Source organism: Vanessa cardui, chromosome W (assembly GCF_905220365.1).
Source record: "Vanessa cardui chromosome W, ilVanCard2.1, whole genome shotgun sequence".
Classification (NCBI taxonomy): Eukaryota; Metazoa; Arthropoda; class Insecta; order Lepidoptera; family Nymphalidae; genus Vanessa; species Vanessa cardui.
In genome coordinates this window covers 5593206-5618743 of record NC_061153.1, presented here as the reverse complement: position 1 = coordinate 5618743, position 25538 = coordinate 5593206, and the positions used below count along the sequence as shown (strand labels likewise).

At 38.9% G+C, this 25538-nt stretch overlaps 1 long non-coding RNA gene and 1 pseudogene across 1 annotated transcript; both read left to right on the top strand.

Annotated features, from left to right (window-relative positions):
* The first annotated feature begins 12392 nt into the window (after positions 1-12392).
* LOC124542486 lies at positions 12393-16372 on the top strand (annotated as a pseudogene).
* Positions 16373-20642: 4270 nt separating this feature from the next.
* On the top strand, positions 20643-25097 carry LOC124542760. Its single transcript, XR_006967381.1, has 3 exons — positions 20643-20669; positions 24359-24361; positions 24969-25097. It is a non-coding gene; the product is annotated as an uncharacterized LOC124542760 (long non-coding RNA).
* The last annotated feature ends 441 nt before the right edge of the window (positions 25098-25538 follow it).

The following is a 25538-nucleotide window of genomic DNA, read 5'->3' as shown; positions in this document are numbered from 1 at the left end:
AAAGGAGGGACGTCCCCTTGATTCTTCTTCGACATACAGACCAATAGTGCTACTGAATGAGACGGACAAGCTCTTCGAGAAGATTCTCGCTGCTCGTCTTGTTCAGCATCTCGAAGAGGTGGGGCCGGGTCTTTCAGAGACCCAGTATGGGTTCAGGGCTGGCCGTTCAACGGTGGACGCCCTGAATGCCCTGAAGACCCGAACCACAGAGGCGGTGGCCCGAGGAGATGTTGTCTTGGCGGTATCTTTGGACGTGGCGAATGCTCCTGCGAGAATCGATTGGCTCCTGCGAGAATCGATTGGCTCCTGCGAGAATCGATTGGCTCCTGCGAGCTCCCGTCCTTCCCGGAATGGAGGTGTTGTGCTACGCAGACGACACTCTCATTACGGCGAGAGGGCGGAACTTTCAGGAAGCGGCCCGCTTGGCTGAAGTCGGAACGTCGCTCACGGTGGACCGTATTAGAATGTTGGGCTTAAGGGTCTCCATCTCTAAAACGGAGTCTCTTTTATTCTGCGGTCCACGTCGAGGACCCCCCCGAGGGGCGTCTATCACCGTCCACGAAACCGTGATTAAGGTGCAGGCCCAGATGAGGTATCTGGGTTTGATCTTGGATGGAAGATGGAGTTTCGGGCAGCACTTTGTACAACTGGGCCCGAAACTTACAATGCCGCTGCCGCCTTGGGCCGCCTCCTAACGAACGTGGGAGGACCAGACTCACCATGCCGGCGTGGTACGCTTCATGGTGCTGTACGGCGCACCAATATGGGTGGATGCTCTCACCGCTCGAAACAGGGCGCTTCTTCGGAGACCACAGAGGGTCGTTGCGGTGAGGGCGATTCGTGGATACCGTACGATTTCATGGACAGCGGCAACGCTTCTCGCGGTTGATCCACCCTGGGAACTCCAGGCAGAGTTACTAGCGGAAGTGTACCGGTTCCGGGTGGAAGCCAGAGCGAGAGGAGACCTCCAGGATCCGCGGAGGTGGGGCGAGTAAGGACTCTTGCTGAACTAGCCCTTATTCGCAGATGGGAGGAGGACCTGGGGTCCCCAACAGCAGGCCATGCGACAGTGAAGGCGATCTGCCCCCACTTGAGTCGATGGATAAAACGAAGTCACGGCACACCCACATTCAGACTAACTCAGGTGCTTACCGGACATGGTTGTTTCGGGAAGTACCTGCACAAGATAGTAAGGCGGGAAATAACACCCGCCTGCCACGCGTGTGGTGCGCCTGTGGACACGGCATGTCACACCCTGATGGAGTGTGCCGCTTGGGGGCCTCAGAGGCATTCCCTGGTGGCGATAATCGGCGGAGGACTTTCGCTGCCGAACGTTATAGCCGCCATGATAGGCAGCGAGAGGTGCTGGAACGAGATGGCGTCTTTCTGCGAAAGTGTAATGTCGCAGAAAGAGGCTGCGGAGCGAGCGCGTAAGGAAAGTGCCGCCGCGGATTCGCTTCGACGAAGAAGACCGGGGAGAAGACAGCAGCGCTATGCGCAGCTTCTCCTCCAGCTGTAAACGTCACCGGGAGTAGAGATGTTCTCTGTACCCCGGGAACTCCTCTAGCTTGGAAGCCCATGGTGGGCCAACCGTCGGGACGTCACGGTAGAATGCGTAAGCGATCCCGTGATGCCCCCCCCCCGTAGAGACGGAGTGGGTACCGCTGGTTTTTTAGTGGGTATTCCGGTGCCTTCAGAGCCCCACATACCCCCCCACAATACAACATCATGTGGGGGAAACGCGTAATGCGTTTTTCCAGCGAAAAAAAAAAAGGGTTAGTAACTCTTTTTTGGGGCAATGTATACGTTTTTGCACTAATGACTTTCTAGTTGACTGCACACCTTGGGAATGAGATGATCGCCTCCAGGCTGTTTCAGAAACAAGAATATGTTTATTGTTGTAAATTATAAATTGACATTTAAAAAAAAAATTCCGCTGAGTATTCCGAACCGGTGGTAGATTTTCGACAATCAATAAGAAAGTGTAAACACTTCTATTTCGAATAAAGGTTTTTAACTTTGACTTTGACGCCAAATTTCAACGAAAGAAGATATTATATAATACTAATGCGTTTGAGATTTGGACATTGCCGTTTTAACGCTCATCTTAGCAGAATGGCTATTATTTCTTCCCCGTCATGCTCATTCTGCAATAATAGATATGAACAAACTTTAGATCATTTATTTTTTTACTGTCCTAAATTTAATATGGAACGCCTATTATTTATAGACAAATTGTTAGAAGTTTATAAACCACCAAAAATTATCCCGCGCACTCTTCAAGACCTTTTAAGGAATACGGAAGCTTACAAAAGTATATACGAGTATATAAAATCTACAATTCAAGACATTTTAAACTATACCTGGATTTGAAATAATTTTACTCTACTTGAATGTTTATACTTTAATTTAAACGGAAGACATTGCTTTATGCCTTACAATTTAATTGAATATGAATAAAAATTACAAAAGACTTGGCTGTACGGTGTAATACCTTTTCCCTCTAAGGAAAGAAAAAAGCGAAAAAAAATAAATAAATAATAGGACAGGTAGTTAAAAATAAAGTTATAAAACGTGAATATAGTTCAAAATAGAAGTTAAGTTACAATAATATAAATTAGCAATACCCTGCAATGTAAAAGACAGCGGCAGAGTAATATAAACCGACCCAAATTGCGAAGTTATAAACAAAGCGAGCGAGCTGAGCGAATAATTGTTTGAGCTCGGAAGATGATGTAATCTTTTTACGGGTATTGTTTGGAAGAAGGATGACAATTTCGCCGTCTACTGACCCACACTTCTTTATTCCAAAGTATTTCCGAGCTTCTACGAAAACAGCTTGACGGGACTTGGTCAGAAATTCTGTGACTGTTATTTTGGAACCCTTCAGCGCAGTCTTGGCCTTCCATACTCTAAAGCGAAGGTGTACGGAGGTGAAACGAATTAATATAGGACGTGTAGCATCCCTCTTCACCCCCAAGCGATGGCAGCAGTCGATCACTTCAGGTGCAGCATCTGACATCTTCAATTGGCCGGTTAATACAGCTAACGTTTTCTTAATGAACCCTTCGCCTTGGTCTTCTTTAACACCATGGAGGTGAAGAAACTTCCTAGGACACTGAGACTCTGCGATCCAACCCATTTGCAACAATCTCGATCTGGGCTTTGAGTAGTCCGAGCGATTTCCACACAAGGGACTTGAATGTGTAAAACTCGGCAGACAAGGACTTTATTGCTGGATTCGTTCTAAATTTCTTTCAAACTCTTCCATTCTTTGGCTGAACATCGCAGAAAGTTCCTCCATCTCTTTAACCAGCTGTTCAACCGGAGTATCCATTTCTCAGTGGTGTAATAACTTATGTTAGAGTGTAGTGATGGTCCACTAATGCTTAGGTAGTGTAAGTATTAAAACATAGGCACTAATGTATTTAATAAAATTAAATAAATATAGAGCTTTGAAAAGTACGACTGTTTATTTTCAAATCTACCCGCGAAAAAACGAATTATTATTATTATTACTAAGTCTTTCTTTCCAGCTTGATGATATAACTAACGCGATTCTTTTTAGTAATACAAATATTCTTAATCCTTCTATTATTACACCTAAGCAATTGTATCAAGAGCTTGCCGATAACTACAGGCATCTACCTAATGGCGTGGAACTAGCAATAGGATAATTTATTCAATTTTAAATGTATCTAAATTAATTTGTTATAACTTAAATTTTAGGGTTATATTTATTTTGCAAATACCTCTTGCTTCTCCACAAGACTTTTATTTGTATAATAATAAAATGATATTTGTACAATCCTTATTAACTAAGTTGTCAATAGATTGTATTAATTCGGAATTAGAAAAAATAAATATCTTTGGTAGTATTATACTAAACCTTCCTACTCATTGTACTGCTTATTGCAAGAATACAAACAATAATGTACTAAATTTAAGTTCACCTGTATCTTCTTTTTCTAATTTTAATTTAATAAATGACTCATGCTGTAACTTATATAAATTTAAGGAAACTGTAATTAATGTGCCTTCTATTAATTTACAAAATCTTGATCCAGAGAATTTCAAATTAAAGTATAATAAAATTACTGAATCAATAATTAATGACCTCGATAAATTAATTAAAGAACCACATAATTAAATATGGAGCTCATTATTCTGTACTATTTTTATTTATTGTCCTATTAGTAATATTTTTTGTTATTTTTAAACTTAAAGTGAAAATTTATAAATCTGGCACTGGCAGCAGTCCTCAGAAAAATTTGAATGAAAAAAAATGTTTTATTTATTTATTTATTAGGTTTGCTAGCAGCTGTTACATTTTAATGATACAATTTATTAATTTACATGCTAATTACTTTCTAAATGTACAACTATATTAAAGCAAACACGACATGTACGATTAATATATGTATACATCCTGTTTAAGTGGTTCTAATTTGAAGAAATTGTAAAAAATGATCACATGGTAGGAAAAATTAATAATATTACAATTACAACAATTAAAATAAAGTTAAAACGATTTCTTACAATTTAAAATTTAAAATAAAATGGTTATTTAGATTACAATATCATCAATAATGGATAAACAGTATTTAACAATCAATCTAGTGAACACTTAGTCTAACCATAAAATACAACAATAAAAATTTATAATATCTTAAAATTAAATTATATTATGGCATGCATTGATAGCGAAAACAAATAAAATAATTTATCATTCAATTATAATTATACAATTCATCATTTATCATCTAATAAGTTATAGAATTAAAATAATATTGTTCCATAAATCGAATAAAAAAATTAGATTATTATAACGTAAAATTTTGCATAAATTAAAAATTTGAAATTTGGACATCAATAAAGTATTAGACGTTTTTAATTCTGTCTATTACTAGGTATCGGAACTTTGGGAGGCTTACAATGTTTAAATCTATTGAATCGCTGAAATCATTGAGCAATTTGGACATTCGAGCAACTGCTGAGTGATTACCAAAAACTGTTTTCCGCCGTGGTGCGGAGAGAGGTTTTACTGGGTTACGAGGGATGGATCTGGATGGTGCTCTAAAGTTAAATTTGGATAGTAAATGGTGACAGTAAAGTTTGTTTTTAAAGATTTTATATAAGAATATTAGGTCTAATAAAGTTCTTCTGTTTTCTAAGGTCATCATGTTAAAATATTCGATTCTCTTTGCGTAAGACGAAATTTGTTTAGCTATACCCTCTGTGTATGCTAAGTGCCATAGGAAACGCCTCTGTATACGTTCTAGCCTCTCAGCTGATGGGTAGCATAATGTGGTCGCCAGACCATACTGCAGTATTCCAAATTGCTACGTACAAGGCTTACAAAAGAATTTTGGTCTTTACTTGTTTGAAAATTCTGCCATTCCTTAAAACAAAGCCAAGCATTTTTGTACTTTTATTAACGACATGATCAATGTGCAGGATATATGTTAATTTCTGATACAGAAAAATGCCAAGATCCTTTATATGGGTTATTTCCGTTAGTCTCTCGTGTTGAAGGTAATATTGTGTCCGCAAAATGTTTTGTTCGCGTGTAAATTTTATGTGCGAACATTTTTTAATATTAAGTGACATGCCATTAGTCTTAACCCAATCGACTATTCGATTAAAGTCCTTTGTAAGAGGACTGAGTCGTCAAGCGAATGAATAATTTTTGAGAACTTCAGGTCATCAGCATATAGGGACGGTATGGAATATTTAAAACACGTTACGATGTATTGGCCCTAAATGGGAACCTTGGGGTACGCCTGTTGCTATCATGTCTTTGTTTAATGTGTAACCTTTAACTGCAACGCAAAAACTTCGATCACTTAGATATGAAGAGAACCATTGCAGCGATATTCTAGAAAAACCATAAAGCTCTAGTTTATGTAGTAGAATACAGTAAGGTACTTTGTCAAATGCCTTCTGGAAATCTGTGTAAATAGCATCGACCTGTTGTTAAGAATCAATAGCTTCACTTAGATATTCAGTGAAGTTCACTAAATTCGTACCACAAGACCTGCCCGTAACAAATCCATGCTGATACTCTGAAATGAAACGTTTCATATACACTTTTATATAAGGACATACTAAGGATTCAAAAATCTTGGCGAACATAGATATTGGTCTATAATTTTGTACTAAAGAATCTTTGCCATCTTTATGAATAGGTACAATTCTAGCTTGTTTCCATGCACATGCAGTAGGAAATATTCCAGTTCGCAAAGAAATGTTAACAATTATGTACAGCGGAAGGGCCAAGCTGGAAGCACAATTCCTAATCAGGATAGGCGGTATGTTGTCAGGGCCAGAGCCTTTTGAGATGTCTAAGCTAGGCTAGTTTATTAAAAATCGTTTCAAGTGTGATTTCTGGAAATATGAAGTTGTCGCTGATACCTGTCATTGGAAGAAGATGTTTTGAGATATATTCTTGGGTTAGACGTGTGACATTATTCGTCGGCTTGTAAAGTGTGCTAAAATAACTAGAAAATAAGTTGCAAATTTCTTCTCCAACACTAATTGTGATCGTGCCGTCACTCCTTGATGAAGGGTAAGAACTTCTATTGTTTCTCTTACTTTTAAGGAAAGACCAAAACATTTTAGGGTTTTTGTGGATCTGAATCTCAATATTATTATTATGGTTATTGTGTGCGTCTTGAGATAATTTTCTACAGCATTTACTGATTAACTTGAGTGATAAATCATTAAAATAATAAATACATTTTTTAAGCGTTCTAATAATTTGTGTTTTTCATTAAGTCTCTTTTTTAAACTTTGACTAATCCAGTTGGGATAACAATTTTTTTAACATTTTTTAGTGGAACAAATTTAGAAATTAAGTTTTGCAAAGTATCGTGTAGAAGGCATACTATTTCATTGGCGTCAGAACAGGCCTCCAGTACCTTATGCCAATCTAATTCATCTAATGATTTAATGATAGAGTCAAAATCAGCTTTAAAGAAGCAATATTTTTTAGACGTGTTAGTTTTTAGTGTATCATATTCAATACTAGGGATGCGAATTTCTAAGGGAGGATGCAGCGAATCAATATTGCAAACAAAATTATTAGACAGTTCCACGTAGCATTTAGGAAAGTTAGAGAGTACAAGGTCTATGATTTTATTTTTATTATTAATGATGGTATTAATCCGGATCCGAATCCGGAAATCCGGAGGCCCGATCCCTCTCCCCCCTAAACATGGTTGTGCAGAATTTGGTGACATTACCCCAGGAGGGTACCATCAGCGACTGCGATGGAGAATCCCTCTCTGGGCATCCATGCTCAGGACGTACACCGCCTGAGCAGGGATGCCCAGGCTGCCCTCCGAATTCTGGGGGGGGCAATTTTGCGCTCGCCACTGTTCGGGGCAAGCGGAGCAGGCACCATAAGGCAACCCCTACCACACTCGCTGTGGACTTCTGCAACATAAGGGGACTCAACTCCAACTTGAATGCCGTTCACTTTCACCTTGAGACGGCGAAGCCGGCCTTGCTCTTTCTAACCGAGACCCAGATATCTTCTCCTGCCGATACGTCTTTTCTCTCTTACCCCGGGTACAAATTGGAGCATACTTTTGTGCCACGAGCTGGGGTGTGCGTTTACGTCAGAGATGATATCTGCTCTCGACGCCTCGGCAGCCTTGAAGGGCAGGACCTATCGATTATCTGGCTGCGCGTAGACTGCGACGACCATCCGCGAATCTACGCGTGCCTTTATAGGTCCCATAGCGGTAATGCCGAAACCGACCGACTTGTTGAGCACGTCCAATTGGCTACAGATTCCGTGCTGCAGCAGACTCCATCCGCAGAGATCATTATTCTGGGCGATTTCAATGCTCATCATACAGAGTGGCTTGGATCACGCACCACTGATCATGCGGGTAGATCTGTTCTCGACTTCGCTTTGGCTTATGATTTGACACAACTGGTCACCTCGCCAACGCGAATACCGGACGTGGAGGATCATACACCTTCCCTGTTGGACCTTCTGCTGACTTCGCATCCGGACGGCTATAAGATTGTCGTCGATCCCCCTCTGGGCTCGTCGGACCACTGTCTCGTCCGGAGTACAGTGCCAGTTACACGATACTCACGACCTCGTTTCGCGGGCTGTCGTCGCGTGTGGCACTACAAGTCAGCAGATTGGGATGGGATGCGGTCCTTCTTTGCATCCTACCCATGGGGGCGAGTTCGTTTCTCGATGGATGATCCGAGCGTTGTTGCTGACTCTGTCGCCGATGTGGTGCTTCAGGGTATGGAACTTTTCATTCCATATTCTGCGGTGCCCATTGGTGGCAAGTCCCAGCCCTGGTTTGGTCGCCTCTGTAAGACGGCTTCACGCCGAAAATGGGAACGCTACCAAGACTGGGCTAACGCATCGGCGTCTCGTGATACAAACACAAGCACATTCAGAAAGGAATATAACTCTGCCTCTAGGTCCTTCAAAAACGTGATAGCTGAGGCGAAGTCGAAGTACATTGGCAGAATTGGCGAGAGACTGGTGCGCTTCCCATCAGGAACACGTGCGTTCTGGTCTCTCGCTAAGGCTGTCCTAGGGAATTTCTGTCAGCCTTCTTTTCCATCTTTGCACAGGGACGGTGAGTCATTGGCCCATACCGCGAAGGAGAAGGCCGATCTTTTAGGGTCTCTCTTCGCGTCGAACTCGACTCTGGATGACCAAGGAAAGTCACCTCCATCAATCCCGCGATGTGATACGACGATGCCGGAGGTTAAATTTCGGCAAAGTGCAATTCGGAAAGCACTTCTTTCCTTGGACATTCACAAGTCGAGTGGACCCGATGGCATCCCTCCAATCGTGCTACGGACATGTGCTCCCGAGTTGGCACCGGTCTTAACGCGTCTTTTCCGGCAATCCTACGCATTAGGCGTCGTCCCGAACTCCTGGAAGACTGCTTTGGTGCATCCGATCCCTAAAAAAGGCAACCGCTCAGATCCGTCCAATTATAGGCCTATAGCCATCACCTCCTTGCTCTCCAAGATAATGGAGTCCCTTATTAACTGCCAGCTCCTGCGGTACCTAGAGGAGAATCAGCTGATTAGTGACCGCCAGTACGGTTTCCGTCGGGGTCGCTCAGCCGGTGATCTTCTAGTTTACCTTACTCACAGGTGGGCTGAAGCAGTTGAGAGCAAGGGGGAGGCATTAGCAGCCAGCTTGGACATAGCGAAGGCCTTCGATCGTGTATGGCACAAAGCGCTTCTTTCGAAGCTTCCTTCTTATGGGCTTCCCGGGAAATTATGCAATTGGATTACCAGCTTTTTGGCAGATCGGAGCATCAAGGTCGTTGTCGACGGTGCATGCTCTGACTTAAAATTCGTCAATGCTGGTGTTCCACAAGGCTGCGTTCTATCACCCACTCTGTTTCTTCTGCATATCAATGATTTGTTGCAAATCGGGAACATTCATTGCTATGCAGACGACAGTACCGTTGACACCTTATACACCGGCCGCGCTAATATTTCTCGGGAAAACGTCGAAGAAAACCGGAACAAACTTGTGTCTGAAATCGAGTCTTCGTTAAACGAAGTCTCGAACTGGGGCCGGCTAAATTTAGTCCATTTCAACCCCAAAAAGACGCAAGTTTGCGCGTTAACCGCTAAAAAAACACCATTTGTCGTATCTCCACGATTTGAGAACATCCCGATAGCCGCTACAGGTAGTATCGGAATACTTGGCGTTGATATTTCGAGCCTCGTTCAGTTCCGCGGTCAATTGGAAGGCAAAGCCAAATTGGCTTCAAAGAAGCTCGGTGTGCTCAGCAAGGCGAGACAGTACTTCACGTCGGCCCATCGCCTAAAACTTTACAAGGCGCAAATTCGGCCTCACATGGAGTACTGCTCTCACCTCTGGGCGGGTGCTCCCCAGTACCAGCTCCTTCCATTTGACCGCATCCAACGTAGAGCGGCTCGAGTTATCGACGATCAAGCCCTTTCCGATCTCCTTGATCCTTTGGCTTTGCGTAGAGATGTTGGATCACTCTGCATCTTCTACCGAATTTTTCACGGGGAATGTTCCGAGGAATTGTTCGGATTAATCCCGGCTGCTGAATTTCACCTTCGGACATCTCGTCAAAATTCTAAGTTTCACCCGCACCATCTTGATGTCCGAAAATCCACAACAGCGCGATTTCTTAGACATTTTCTGCCTCGCACAACCACTCTGTGGAACCAGCTTTCGCCGGCGGTTTTTCCGAACCGATACGACATGGGAACCTTCAAGAAAAGAGCCTACTCCTTTCTCAAAGGCCGGCAACGCACCTGCAAGCCCCCTGGTGTTGCAGATGTCCATGGGCGGTGGTAGTCACTCTCCATCAGGTGAGCCTCCTGCTCGTTTGCCACCTATTCCATAAAAAAAAAAAAAAAAAAAAAATTAAATTGCTGTAAACCATTTTCAGATACAAAATCCAATAATAACTGCGCAGCAGGAGGATTGGGCTTAAATAACGAATTTTGAAACATATTCCAGTCAATACAACTCAAATTAAAGTCACCCACAATACAAGTGTACATGTCATGTTGCTCGGCTACGCGATTACAATTATTAAAAAAGTGTTCAAGAATCGGTTTTTTAACGGGTGGTGGAAGGTACACAGCGCATAAGACTAATGATTTGACGCCTTTGAAGTTTGGAATTTTTAAAGTGATCCAAATATCCTCAATATCGCTTTCCCATTCATATTTTCTACAGGATATTAGATTTTTATTAATACCGATAAGAACTTCTCCACCATCCGTTTTATTGCAGAGTTGAGTTGCAAGAGCTTCTGTCTCTTCTGTAAACATTATATCTGTTATCAAACAACTCACTGTTTAATATTGAGCAGTTTAACCACGTTTCAGTCAACACAATTATGTCGTAATTATTAACAGAAATATTACGGTATACTTCATGGGTCTTAGTTTTTAAGCCACGAACATTCTGGTAAAATATATTCAAAGCAGAGAATTTTAACAATAAAATACCAAAATCATGACAACACTTTCAGAAAATTACCGACATTACTTTAACGTGTCCAAAAACTCTATGTCCTTAATTATTTTGAAATCTGAACTGTCATTTTTTCCACAACAAAGATAAGCCCATTCCTTATCCATACGTATTTATAGCCCTTTTCCTTTGCCTTGATTCTTGTGGCCGCATGTAGGGCTTTGTTTGCAGGCGATAAATGTTCCATAACATAAATAGGTTTCTTGATTCCCCCGATACCTAAATGCGATGTGTTCAATTTGTCATTTGGGTGCGTTTTGTTTTTTAAATTATTTAAATTTGATAACAGAAGCTAGGAAGCTGTTTCGAATATTCGAATATTATCGACTTTGGCAATTAGCTTTAGCTACTCTAGAACAACTTAATATTTTATCTACGGACATTTCTGATCCAATAATATTGCCCAACTGTTTAATAACTGTATTTCAATTTTCGTTTCTGATTTCTGGAACACATTGAATCTCTAAGTTTCTTTCCCTGGCCCGCTGTTCGAGATCGTTAATACGGGTGGTTAAACTATATAAATTTGTTTGTGCTTTTAAATTCTCGTCCTTCAATTCTTTAATTAAATTTATATTCTATTTATGTTCTTTAATAAAATCATCATATTGGCTATTTATAAAGTTGATTGACGTTTTCATTTCACCGAGTTCGTCTTTGATTAGCTTGAGCTCGTCATTCAAAATAGACTTCAGAGATCATTTCAACTAAGTAAGCATAACATTCATTTCGTCTTCGACAATTTCTTTAAGCATATCGCGGTATTCGCCATGGGATAAGACACTGTTAAGTTCCGATGCAGGTGGAGAGGGAGAGCCATTCTCTTTGTAGATCTTTTAGTGATGTTGACATTATCGTGTACTCCTGTATTGATCGTTTTCGTGTACTGGTGTATCCTCGTTGTTGCCTTTTGATCGCTTAGGCGTACATGTTGTTCCATTCAGATATAGCCTTGTGTGATATCTGTGAATAACCAGTAGCTTGCAAGCAATTTGTGTGATAGGCGTTCTTATAACGCACACAACACAAATACGATTCACCGTCTTTATGGTCTTTGCAACAATTCCAATTTAGCTTCGGCATTTTATAATGCTAAAATCAAGAATAATAAAGAAAAGTTAATGAAGAAAGTGACGAAACCATACAAACGCATACAGTAACTAAAACAATCTCACTAGTTAAACTTCGAACTAAAATTTAATTTAACTGTATTTAATTTTTTTAATGTTTTTAACCTTTAAGTATATTTTTTATTTCTTACACTTCTTTATTTTGCTTTGTTTATTCTATTTTAACATAAACTTCGAAATTAACCCCGAAGTTTATTCTTTAAGGGGGGAGGTGTTATACCGGGGTTTTGTGTGCTATAATGCTTAACCCTAAAACTGACGCTGCAGCGTCATATGGAGACATATTATATTAGAGTAATAATATAATAAGGCTTTCACTCAGTAAGTCGTCTTCTAATTCTCATTCAGTACGGGACTGCCTAAAGATATATTCTATTCCAATTATAATAATTGTAATTCTATATCTATTAAATAAATTTATTTTAAATTAAAAAAATCTTTTTTTAAAAAGTAGTCGAATAATCCCGTTATAACAGTTCGCAATTTGTCCGAGAAAGCAAGAAAGTGAAATCGTCAAAATCTACTGGTAGTGGACGAGAGGACGTGAAGTCCAGTGCATGGTTTGTGTACGATGCAATTAATTTTTTGCTAAAGGGAGCCACAACTTCTTCAGTCATACTTTAGTTATTTTGTCATTTGTAATCAGTAATCACGGTCACATCACCTGCGACAAATTTAGCGCAAACGGGTTTATTTTTATTTATAATTTATTTATACAGGGTGGGCCAGAAAGGCGTACGAATTTCAAAATGGCATTACTCTTGACCGGAACGCGGGAGCGGGGTGTGGGTAGCGGGGTTAGGTAGCTTGCTTCTCGGAAATCAGTCGCCATGGAGCGTTTCACCGGTGAGCAGCGTGCGTTTTGTGTAAAAGCGTATTACAAAAATGGCGATTCGTGCCCTATTGCGCGGCGTCTATTTCGCTCTAACTTTAGATTACATGATTTAAACCAATGTCCAAGTGAAAGTGTGATCAGATCGTGGGTTAGAAAGTTTGAGTCTTCGGGTTCGACGTTAAATGAAAAACCTGCGGGACGAACAAGGACAGTAAGAACGGAGGAGAATGTAAGCGAAGTCGTAGCGTCGGTCCGGCGCGATCCCCAGCAGTCGTCGCGAAAGAGATCAGCTGAGCTCGCCATATCAAGAACATCATTGAGGCGTATTTTGACAAAAGATCTTAAATTACACCCGTATAAGCTACAATTAAAGCCAAATGACCACCATTTACGTCTTGCATTTGCCGAAACAATGTTAGAGCGTTTTCAAAGTTTAAACAATATTCTCTTTTCGGATGAAGCTCATTTCCATTTGTGTGGATTTGTCAATAAACAAAATTGTCGATATTGGGCCGAAGAAAATCCCCAATTAAAACATCAAAGACCTTTGCATTCGCTTAAAGTTACAGTTTGGGCTGCCATGTCGGCTCAAGGAATCATCGGACCCCATTTTTTCGAAAATGAGCGAGGCCATACAGTAACAGTAAATTCCGATCGCTACACAGCAAGGCTACGTAACTTTTTCTTTCCCCAACTGCATAATTTTGAAGCTTACAACAGTAGAACCTGGTTTCAACAAGATGGGGCGACATCCCATACATCTAATGAGTCTTTGGTAGTCGTTAACGAAGTGTTTAATGGAAAACTGATATCGCGTCGCCCAGATCTCACGCCACTGGATTTTTTTCTCTGGGGATACCTGAAGAGTCGCGTTTATGCTAATAAACCGACGACGATTGCCCAGCTCAAAGAAAACATTCGCGAGGAAATGTCCGCTATCCCACGAGCGATGTGCCAGAAAGTTTTCACAAATTTGAGGAATAGATTGGAAGAGTGTAAACCTGAAGAGGGCAAACACCTAAATGATGTTATCTTTAAAAAATAAAATTCCCATTTGTTCTTTTTATAATAAATATATTTTTTATTTCCTGAGCTTGCTATTTTTTTTTATATGATGTTTTCTTATCCGCTTAACTTTATGGCCCACCCTGTATTTATTTATACACACCTCACCCACAAAACTTCACTTCTAAAAGGATTGACGTTGTTCAGTAACATTAAAAGAAAAAATATAGTACAATACTAGTTTATTCATTTAAAAATTATTCTGCTACGGGAACACGTCCTTCTTCACTCATGAAATATTCAGCAAATTTGTTTCTTATTTCCATAGGAGATTCAGGGTAGCGTCTTCCCATAGCATTTAAATTCGACATATTGACAGAGCCTGTTTCTCTGCGCCAAGATCCTTTTAAAATATCGTGATCCACATTTTCAGAATTAAAAGTCCCATGTGGGTTGTACAGTGATCTCGATTGACTATTTCACCTTAAAAAATTATGGAGGTATTTAATCAATTTAATAATATATGTGGGTAATTACCCACGCCATTACAACAACTTCAGCATTAAAGAGTAGGATGGTTTTGGGAGTTCGGAATATACGAAATACACCTAAGATACCGAACACATTTTCGACAATTCTTCCAGCTCTTGACAATCGATAGTTGAAAATGCGTCTTGTTGTACCCACGTCATGATTACAGGGATATGGCTTCATCATGTTTTCTATCAGTGCAAAGGCGCTGTCTCCTACAAGTACGTAACGCATATTCGGCCCATCTTGTCGTATTGGGTCTGGAGTTGGCCAGTTGAGTTGGTTATCAGCTAAAGCTTTATAAAAAGCAGTCTCTTGGAATACTCCACTGTCAGAAGATTTTCCTTTAGCACCACAATTTGCATAGATAAAATTGTAATTTGCATCGACAATACCCAATAGGACAATACTAAATTGTTCATTATAGTTAAAATAGTCTCTTCCCGAATTCGAAGGAGATTGGATTATAGATCCAACGCAATGCGGAAAATTCCATATATTCTCAAAGCCTATATTAGCCTTGGTTTTCCATTCATTTGCAGTAGCTGGGACCTGTAAAGAAATAATTATACATTAAATACTATTTTTGCGTACTAATAATTAAGCATTCATGTTTAACAGATGTTTGATATAATACACAATACGTATTTTATACTTAGTATATTCTTATTATAATAATTGACTTCATATTTATATCATTAATTTTTCAAAGTCCATAAAGCCAAAACTCGATTTCGTCTCCGGATGAAGATGTCGTTCTACATTCTCAATCTACCGTTCCGGAATTTCGATATCCTCATCAACTAGAATCGCAATCTACCATTGATCAAGCAACACAACCTACAACCCCTGTACCAACACCTTCATCGTCGCGACCAACTCGGAAGAGGAGCCACCCCAATGAAGATAGATTGGAGGAGGCTTATGAAGTTTTTTTTTTTATGGTATAGGTTGGCGGACGAGCATATGGGCCACCTGATGGTAAGTGGTCACCATCGCCCATAGACATTAACGCTGTAAGAATTATTAACTATTCCTTACATCGTCAATGTGCCACCAACCTTGGGAACTAAGATGTTATGTCCCTTTTGCCTGTAGTTACACTGGCTCACTCACCCTTCAGACCGGAACACAACAATACTGAATACTGTTGTTTGGCGGTAGAATAACTGATGAGTGGGTGGTACCTACCCAGACGGGCTTGCACAAAGCCCTACCACCAAGTAAGTTCTGCATGCTGCTAAAAATAAAATGATGTACCGAGATGAATTAGATGTTTATGGAGAGTACGTAGGAACTGAGTTACGTGCATTAAATAACGAACACAGTGTAAAGTAAAGTAACAGCCTGTAAATTCCCACTGCTGGGCTAAAGGCCTCCTCTCCCTTTAAGGAGAAGGTTTGGAACATATTCCACCACGCTGTTCCAATGCGGGTTGGTGGAATACACATGTGGCAGAATTTGTATGAAATTTGTCACACGCAGGTTTCCTCACGATGTTTTCCTTCACCGCTGAGCACGAGATGAATTATAAAGACAAATTAAGGACATGAATCAGCGGTGCTTGCCTGGGTTTGAACCCGCAATCATCGGTTAAGATGCACGCGTTCTAACCACTGGGCCATCTCTGCTCTTACACACAGTGTAATTATGGCTAAATATTATATTAATAATATTTTATTATATGCACGCTTAGAGAAATACCGTACAAGTTATAATAATCAAAGCCATTTAGTTGTATCCAGTGATATTAGCCCCGAGCCTTCTGAAGAGCATATTATACATTATATACTTGCAAATATGGATTCCTCGAGCACTAATAGCATTGATGGCACTAATACTAATTAATTTTTACGTTGATCGCTATATCCATCTTGTACTCTTTAAAATTTATTTTACTGACGATTAAAATACAATTATAAATAAAATGTATGCGTTTTCTACAACTTACCTTTACAAATATCTTCAATTTTTTATCACTTCTTTACAAACTTCTGGTACTATTTTACGTATTAGTTGTTTTGACACTCGAAAAGTGTACGACAAAAAAGCATAAGAATCTCTAGTCGACAAGTACCTCAATGTAATGGATAGTCTGATATGAGGACTAATAGCGTTCCGTAATATTGTATCCTGTTTGGCAATGGAAGGTGCGATCATTTGCAATAAAGTTTCAAAATCAGATGATGACATGCGAGTAAAATTCACAAACGATCCGTCAGACATTCGGAGATCTTAACTCTTCTTTCTCGTTGTAAGAAATTCCGCATCCACTACCTTGGCTTAAAGATAACGTACTAAAGACCAAAAAATCCAAAGAAGAGCAAACCAAAAAATGGCTATATATATACATTTATATATAACGAAACAGCATGTCCGAGCCCGTTTTTAAAAAATATGACGTCATGTTTTCGGGTTTCGATCTTTATCCAAACTCAACTCAAACTCAAATAACTTTATTCATCACTACTGCATCACTACGGCTTTATGTGCTCCTGGTACTTTAACACTATAATTTATATAAGCAAACAAATTTAATAAATAAAAATAAAAAGTGTACGGATTGCACGTCTAAACGCTTTCGTGGTCCGAAGGGAATGGGAGGTGAAATTGTAAGAATGAATAGTATGACAAATAAAGATGACCCAATGCAACTCAAACTCAAACTCAAATTCCTTTATTCAATATAGAAGCATTACACTTACTTATTGATTGTCAAATAAACACTACCACCGGTTCGGAAAAAGGAACACCCTGACCTGAGAAGAACCGGCGAAAGAAACTCAGCGGGTTTTTTTTTTGTTATTTTTTTTTGTCAAATTAATAAAATACATAGTAGTATATGATTAGAAATAGCCAGGAGGCGATCGTTTCATTCCCAAGGTGTGCTATCAAACATAAACTCGCTAATTGTATAGTAACCTTTTGCACACAAGCGTTCCTTAACAATTTTTTTAAATTTGGCAACAGAAGCATTTTGAACGCTTTCTGGGATCCTGTTGTAGAAGCGTATACATTGCCCCACAAAAGAGTTACTGACTCTATGCAGTCGAGTAACGGGAGTAACAAGATTGTGTTTGTTCCTTGTACCAATGTTATGAGAATCACATTTTCTCATAAAAACATTAATATTTTTCCGTACATACAAAACATTACAAAATATGTATTGAGAAGCAACAGTCAATATCTTAATTTCTTTAAATCTATACCTTAATGATTCCTGGGCTCCTAGGTTATAGACTACAACTTCTAATGCGATAGGCTATCATAGCTTATAACAATTCAATTCACTCTACAGGAATTAAGAGCTACTTGGTGGTAGGGCTTTGTGCGAGCCTGTCTGGATAGGTACCACCCACTCATCAGTTATTCTACCGCCAAATAACAGTAGTCAGTATTGTTGTGTTCCAGTTTGAAGGGTGAGTGAGCCAGTGTAACTACAGGCACAAGGGACATAACATCTTAGTTCCCAAGGTTAGTGGCGCAGTGACGATGTAAGGAATAGTTAATATTTCTCACAGCGTCATTGTCTATGGGTGATGGTGACCACTTACCATCAGGTGGCCCATATGCTCGTCCGCTAACCTATACCATAAAAAGAAAAAAAGAAAAAAAAAAAGGATATACACCTTACGAACTACTGTACGGACATACGGCTAGGAATCCTCTAGAACTACATTATCCTAGGGAATTTTATCAGGAATATGTTATCAAACATAGGCGTAATGCAGAAGCTATACAAGAATGTGTAACAGCATTAACATCGAAGAATAAAGAACAGGTAATAGCTAAGAGAAATCAAGCAGTAGAAGCATCGCATTCAAGGTAGGTGAAGAAGTATATAAACGGGTAGCCAAAAGAGCTAGGAATGACAAGACGAAACCGGTATTTAAAGGACCCTATAAAATAATCCATTTGCACCCAAATAACGTAGCTGAAATAATAGGCAACCATCCTAATTCTAAGTCTATTAGAGTCCACTTTAAGTTATTACGAAGACCTCACCTTGTTCGAGGGTCATCATCGCAGGAGCCTTCGTGCTTTACACAACAGCCACAATAAATATAAATTCCGTTGATAATAACAATGGTATCCTGTTACTATAACAAGGACGGATTTTAAGACAAATCGATTTTATTAGACTAGTTAGTGTTTATAACATAACTGAACTAAAACTAGCATCCATTAAATTAATATCGTTATTAAACAGCGCTAAGGAAGCCGAAGAACATTCAGAATCTGGTCATTTGCATGCAACATATAAAGATCAGATCTAAATTATAACTTATATCATTTAGATTTAATAAATAAGAAACTAACATTTATTGCATAAGAGCCAAACGTGGTCTTATCGACGGGTTAGGATCAGTAGTTAAGGCCGTTACTGGTAATTTAGATAATAATGATGCAATAAAATTTGAACAACAAATAACAGAATTAAAGAATCGTATGAACTATGTTAGAATTCACATAAATCTTCCCTTATTTTAGCAAAAAACGCAATTGAAGATTTCAGTGATCAAGTAAGAAAAATTAACAATAATCAATTAAAATGTCTAAATTTCTACTCAATGTTACCAGTAACTCTAATTTAATTAAAAATCAATTAAACTTTTTAGAAATTTATATAGAAATAGATTATAGTATACAAATATTATTAGATAGATTAATGTTTTTAGAAGATGCTATTACATTTGCTCAAATGGGAATTATGCACCCCACAATTTAAAGCCCTCAACATTTAATATTAGAAGTTATAGAAATAAAAAATCATATTCCTTTTGATGCTGTAGCACCGATAAGTTTAAGTTACACACATGAAATTGAAAGATCTATCGAAGTTAAAGCTTACAGCAAAGAGCATACTTTGAATTTTATTCTAGCAATTCCCTCTGTTGAACCCAATATACATATATGATTTGATCCATCTGTATTCCATTCCTGATATCCACAACATCACTATTATTCCTAAGTCCAATCTCCTAGCACAGTAAGTGAAGACTACTCCTACATAGAAGAAGATTGTAGAACAATGACAGAAGAACAACATCTCTGTAAGCAGATACTAAGCCGATAGCATCGTCTGACGACTGTATCATCTCTTTAATTCGCCACGAGAAGGCAAACAGCACGCTAGCCAGAACAAATATGAAGGAAAGCAAGATCCAGAGAGTTAATGATAACACTTGATTTCTTATCCCAAATAGAGAAGAAGTTGTCCGCTCAATGTGTAATTGGAAAACAACATACATGAAAATAGACGGAGTTCAGTTGGTTACCATCGAAGAACGATGCAAACTACAGTTCCTGAACAGGACTTTGCAAACTAACAGCCAAATAGTTTTGCTGAATGAAATCATCCCATACCGAAAACATTAAGTATTAAGTAGAACTTCAAGATGTATCTCTAGATAATATTCATCAACTTCTAGAGAATATTGCCGAAGATAACACGTCATATGATTGGTCTGTTGATGTGGCGATTCCTAGTTGGACTACAATCCTGTTATACATAATCGGAAGCGCGATTCTGGTATGGAAGATATATAAATGCAGAAGTAAAAAACATGGTAATCCATAAGATACCCAGCCGAAGGACAGTGAAAGCCTTGAGATGCCAGGCTTCCATCTAAAGAGGGGAGGAGTTATTGTGCAATAACCCTGCACATACCGCTGACGATGGAATATAGAAAACAATGAAACTGCTTACACGCACATTGAATGAATGAATTAATGAATGAAATATACTTTATTGTACACCAAGGACATAAAATAAAATAAAAAGTACATAAAATTTTAAAACAGAAAAAAAACAATGTTATAGAGTATACAATCGGCGGCCTTATCGCTAGAAGAGCGATCTCTTCCAGGCAACCGGTTGGCATAGGACATTATAACAAATAAATAAATTTAGGGTGGAGGTGTACTATAATACAAATATAATAAAGTAGTAAAAATAATACATACATATATAATGAGAAAATACACAAGTAATACAAATACAAGTAATATAAATACACTAGTAAGAAAAACATACACACAATTTTAAAATAAATGAGGATTGGAGGAGGAGAAAGGTAAGGGATGAAAATACGATTTCAAGTATCAATATAATATTCGAAAATGCGACGTTTAAATATTTCAAGTGTTAGCATATTTATTTTAATATGATCATATTTTATTGTTTTAATGTATTAAAGTATTATCAGCATAAATAATTCGATTTAAATAGTTGTCACAATTAGCGTTGATTGTAAACATCAGGTTTTGACTAAATTGTTTTTTAAAATGGATCGAAACCGGATGTTGCTACAGTCGAAGGAGGGGCGTGTAAATATTAAATACTAGGAGTAAGCCTAAAAATGGTCATTCTTACTTTAATCGTCGAATTGGAAGGATCGTAAACCACTTCAGGAGAGATAAAGTATTGATTGTGAGGAGAGTTTTTGTATTATTCCAACATTTCAGAAGTGGGGATTGAACAAGATTACTTTATTTCGAATTCGGCCGTAAAGCCTGCTTACGTAAGTATCGCTTAATAAGTGTTTATTTTTATTTTATTTTATGATTAAGTGGGTTTCTTTTTCCATATATTTAAATTTATGATTTTTTTTTTTGCATTTTTGTTGGTTTTTTTTTGTGTTTGAAGTTTAAAATACTTTAAAATATAGTTGTAATATATCAATATATTTAAATCAGGTGAAATTTTCTTTACGAATATCTATAAAATATTATAAATACATATGTTATTTATAAGCTAACGTAATATGTAAAATTGTATTTTGTTCAACATTGATGTATCTTTAAAGACTCAATATACTTTATTATTTTAATTTAATAACTTTAAAATTTAATTACTTATTTATTTTCATCGAAACTAAAATATAAGTATTTTAAGCCTCAGATGGAGACCAAAATATTGCAAGAGAATGATGTTGACATACCAAGACGTTCGATGATCATATGCGAAAGGAGACGTTCACGGAGCAAAAGTTACGTTTTCCTTATGAACGAAAACCAAAAGAATAACAAAAGTTCACGTCCAAGAAAGAAAAATAGTCGACAAAACTGCGAAGAATACCAGACGTTACTAAAATATCGATACCATAGGTCTCGTGGCTTGAGCGGTGAGCATGAGCAACGCCCAAACTATTTAGTTAAACGTAGTCCTTCGGGCGAGGTGCATGATCAACGCCCGAACGACTTTGTCGGACATAGTCCCTCAGGCGGGGAGCATGAGCAACGCCTGAGGTACTTGGTTAAACGTGGTCCATCAGACGTAGAGCATGAGCAACGTCTGAGAGATCGCCAATATAGACAATCCCCCAGATGTGGTATTGAACGCGGGCATAGTTTTCGCATCCTTAATGACACCGATGACACGAGTCTTGCGAAAAATATAAGATTAAAAAAAAAAAAAACGATCTAGATCACGACATAATTCGCGTCGCTTGCATCGGAACTGGGAGAATTCTGATAGTGACAATCATTCTTACAAACATTCGACCAAACAAGGCAGAAATAAAAACAATCGAAGGCAATCTAATGGTATTGAAGATAATAGCAGTTCTGCCTCACGTATTTTTGAACAATTTATTGAAGCTCTGAAAGAGTATGAGTATGAGGTTCATAAAGGCAACGGAAGTTTATTGATTCATCTCTTCCAACTTATCTTCCAAAAAAAAAATTGAATTCAAGAAGAATACTCTAATGACTCGCGCATTACCCGTGAAAGGCCTCAACAATGTATGTAACTTATCAATGGTTATGAACGACTATGGCAATGCAATGATAACTACAAGCCGAGCAGCACAATTCAAAACTTTATTAGAAGAATTTAGTGATCGTTTTTCGACAGGACTCAAAGACTTAGGACTTACCACAGTAACTGAAATGCAAATTAAATTGAAAGACTGTGATCCAGTCGTATATCGTCCTTATCGGCTGCCACATACAGAGCGAACCCAAGTTCAGGGCATGATACAAGAAATGCTAGATTCAAATATTGTCAGGAATCGTTATCACTATATGCTAGCCCTATTGCTTTGGTGGAAAAGAGGAGTGGGGAAAAAAGACTATGTGTTGATTACAGAGCCTTGAACCGGAAAACAGTGAAAGATCATTATCCAATGCCGCGTGTCGAAGATCAACTGGATTTCCTTGCCGGTCATATGTTTTTTACATCATTGGATCTCGCATCTGGATACTACCAAATATCAATATCTGAGGAATCTTGACCGAAAACATCTTTTGTAACACCCGATGAACAATTCGAGTATTTACGAATGCCGTTTGGACTAGTTAATGCGCCATCTGTGTTTCAGCGCACCATAAATAAAGTGTTAGCGGATGCAGAAGTAAAGTTAGCCATGATCTAAATGGACGATATCCTTATTCCAGCTCACAACTTCGAAGAAGGAATGTCGCGCCTACGTAAAGTATTAGAACTTTTGCGTGAAGGCGGACTCACGTTAAATCTCAGCAAATGTAATTTCTTTTACAAAAAAAATTGACTTTTTAGGCTTCAAGGTGGGAAGTGATGGCATTCGACCCGGTAGTGCAAAAACAGAAGCAGTAGCAAAAATTTGTACCCCGAAAGGTCAACACGAGGTACGTCAATTTATGGGCCTTGCTAGTTTCTTCAGACGTTTTTGAGTTGACGTCAGAACAAGTAACAGCATTTGAAACTCTCAAAACGGCGCTTATTAACAGGCCAGTTATTGCCATTTATGATCCACACGCTGAGACCGAACTCCATACTGATGCATGCAAGAATGGCGTAGCCGGTTTTCTGTTACAAAAGGACAAAGAAGGTTTATTACGTCCAGTTTCTTATTTCAGCCGTAAAACAACTATAGATGAGCAAAAATTACACTCATTTGAAGTAGAGACTCTTGCTGTTATTACGTCATTGGACCGGTTTCGCGTATATCTCATTGGAAAACCCTTCAAAATTTTTACAGATTGCAACGCCTTAGGGACAACCCTTACTAAACGAGATCGAGAGAGACCACGCATAGCACATTTGTGGATTCAATTGCAGGAGTTTGATTTTGAAATTGAATACGGGGAGGGGAAGGGGATGGCTCGTGTTGATGCTCTAAGCCGTAACCCATTTGAAGCAGCAGTCGCTGAAGCACGTGTTTTGGACTTATTTCATATAGGAACGGATGAATGGCTCAGTACTGCTCGGATGGTGGATGAAGACATTTCAGCAATCGGGAACATTCTCGAGAATTCAAGCAAAAACGAAAGTACTGACGTGGCAAAGATTATAGACAGCTTCACTAAGTTTGTGAACATTGCTGCAGTGAGAAGTGCAAGGGCAACAACTGCGGTGCGAACAATGAAAGATCACATAAGCTATTTGTGCGCACCGACAAGGCTTATTACAGATCATGGCTCTTGCTTCACGAGTCTGGCCTTTAAGAAATTTATACAAGGTACTGGGATCAAGCATATTTTAAACGCCGTTGCGGCGCCAAGATCAAGTGGCCAAGTTGAGGGATACAATAGGACAATATTAGACGCGCTAGCTACAAAATCACATGGAAGAGATGAAAGAGCATGGGATGAATTCGTGCCTGTGATCCAAATGGGACTTAATACAACGGTAAGTAGGACAACGCAGAAAAGTCCTTGTGACCTTCTTTTTAGTTATAAGTTTGTGAATGTATCCGAATCGATATTAAATGACGTTTTGGAAGATACGAATGTGGTTGCGTCATCTGAAGAAGTGCAAAACATGAGGAGAGCGGAGACCGTGTAGAAGTACAACAAATGAAAAATTGAGGTTGTTTTGATAGAGAAAAGGAAACCAGCGCCGCATTATAGGGGGTGGGGGACTTGGTGATAGTTGAACTCGTAAGAGTGACTCTCGGCACTCAACTGAAGACTTCCACAGATGGTGAGGAGGACGATGGTGATACTGACGATAGATAGAGATATAAAGAGTAAGATCTATTTGCCATAATTTCGCCTACTTAAATGAAGAAGTTATTGTATGGTATTGTGTGGTAACGTATTCATGTATTGTGTATTAACTACATATACCTATATAATTTAATTCAGATTGTTTATATTTGTTGGTACGGGGACGTACCGGAGGTCTGATGGCCGAGCTGTTAGCATATTTATTTTAATATGATCATATTTTATTTTTTTAATGTATTAAAGTATTATCAGCATAAATAATTCGATTTAAATAGTTGTTACAATTTGCGTTGATTGTCAACATCCGGTTTTGACTAAATTGTTTTTTAAAATGGATCGAAACCGGATGTTGCTACAGTCGAAGGAGGGGCGTGTAAATATTAAATACTAGGAGTAAGCCTAGAAATGGTCATTCTTACTTTAATCGTCGAATTGGAAGGATCGTAAACCACTTCAGGAGAGATAAAGTATTGATTGTGAGGAGAGTTTTTGTATTATTCCAACACAAGAGATTTAGCTCGACGTACCGCTAAGGGCAAGGAGTTCCATAAGCGTGCTGCGGTCATTGTAAAAGATTTTGAGTAACAAGTTGAAGAGTGAGAAGGGATACTCAAAATTAAATTATCCTCGGAGCGCAGAGAGCGACAATGAGAAGCAAGGAACTTAAATCTCTCTTTTAAATAAAGAGGAACTTTTGGATTGAATAGGATACAGTAAAGAAATGATAGAATACGAGTATTCCTGCGAAGGTGGACTGGAAGCCACTTGAGCTTTTTGCGGAATTCAGAAACATGGTCATATTTGCGAAGCCCAAATATTAACCGTATACAGAGATTTTGAATGCGCTCAAGTTATCTCGATTTAAACGAGGAGCTTAGTTGCTCCTAACATATGTATGAGATAAAAAACATGACGTCAGCTGTGCTGTTTTTTTAAAAACGGGCTCGGATATGCTGCTCCGTTATCAGCAGTGGGATCAGAACAAGCTCCAATCTCTGCCACGTCCTCATCAGCTTCGGTGCCACCTGTCACATAAGGATCGCTACAAGACAGAACCATATTGCGAGAAGATCTCTGAGCA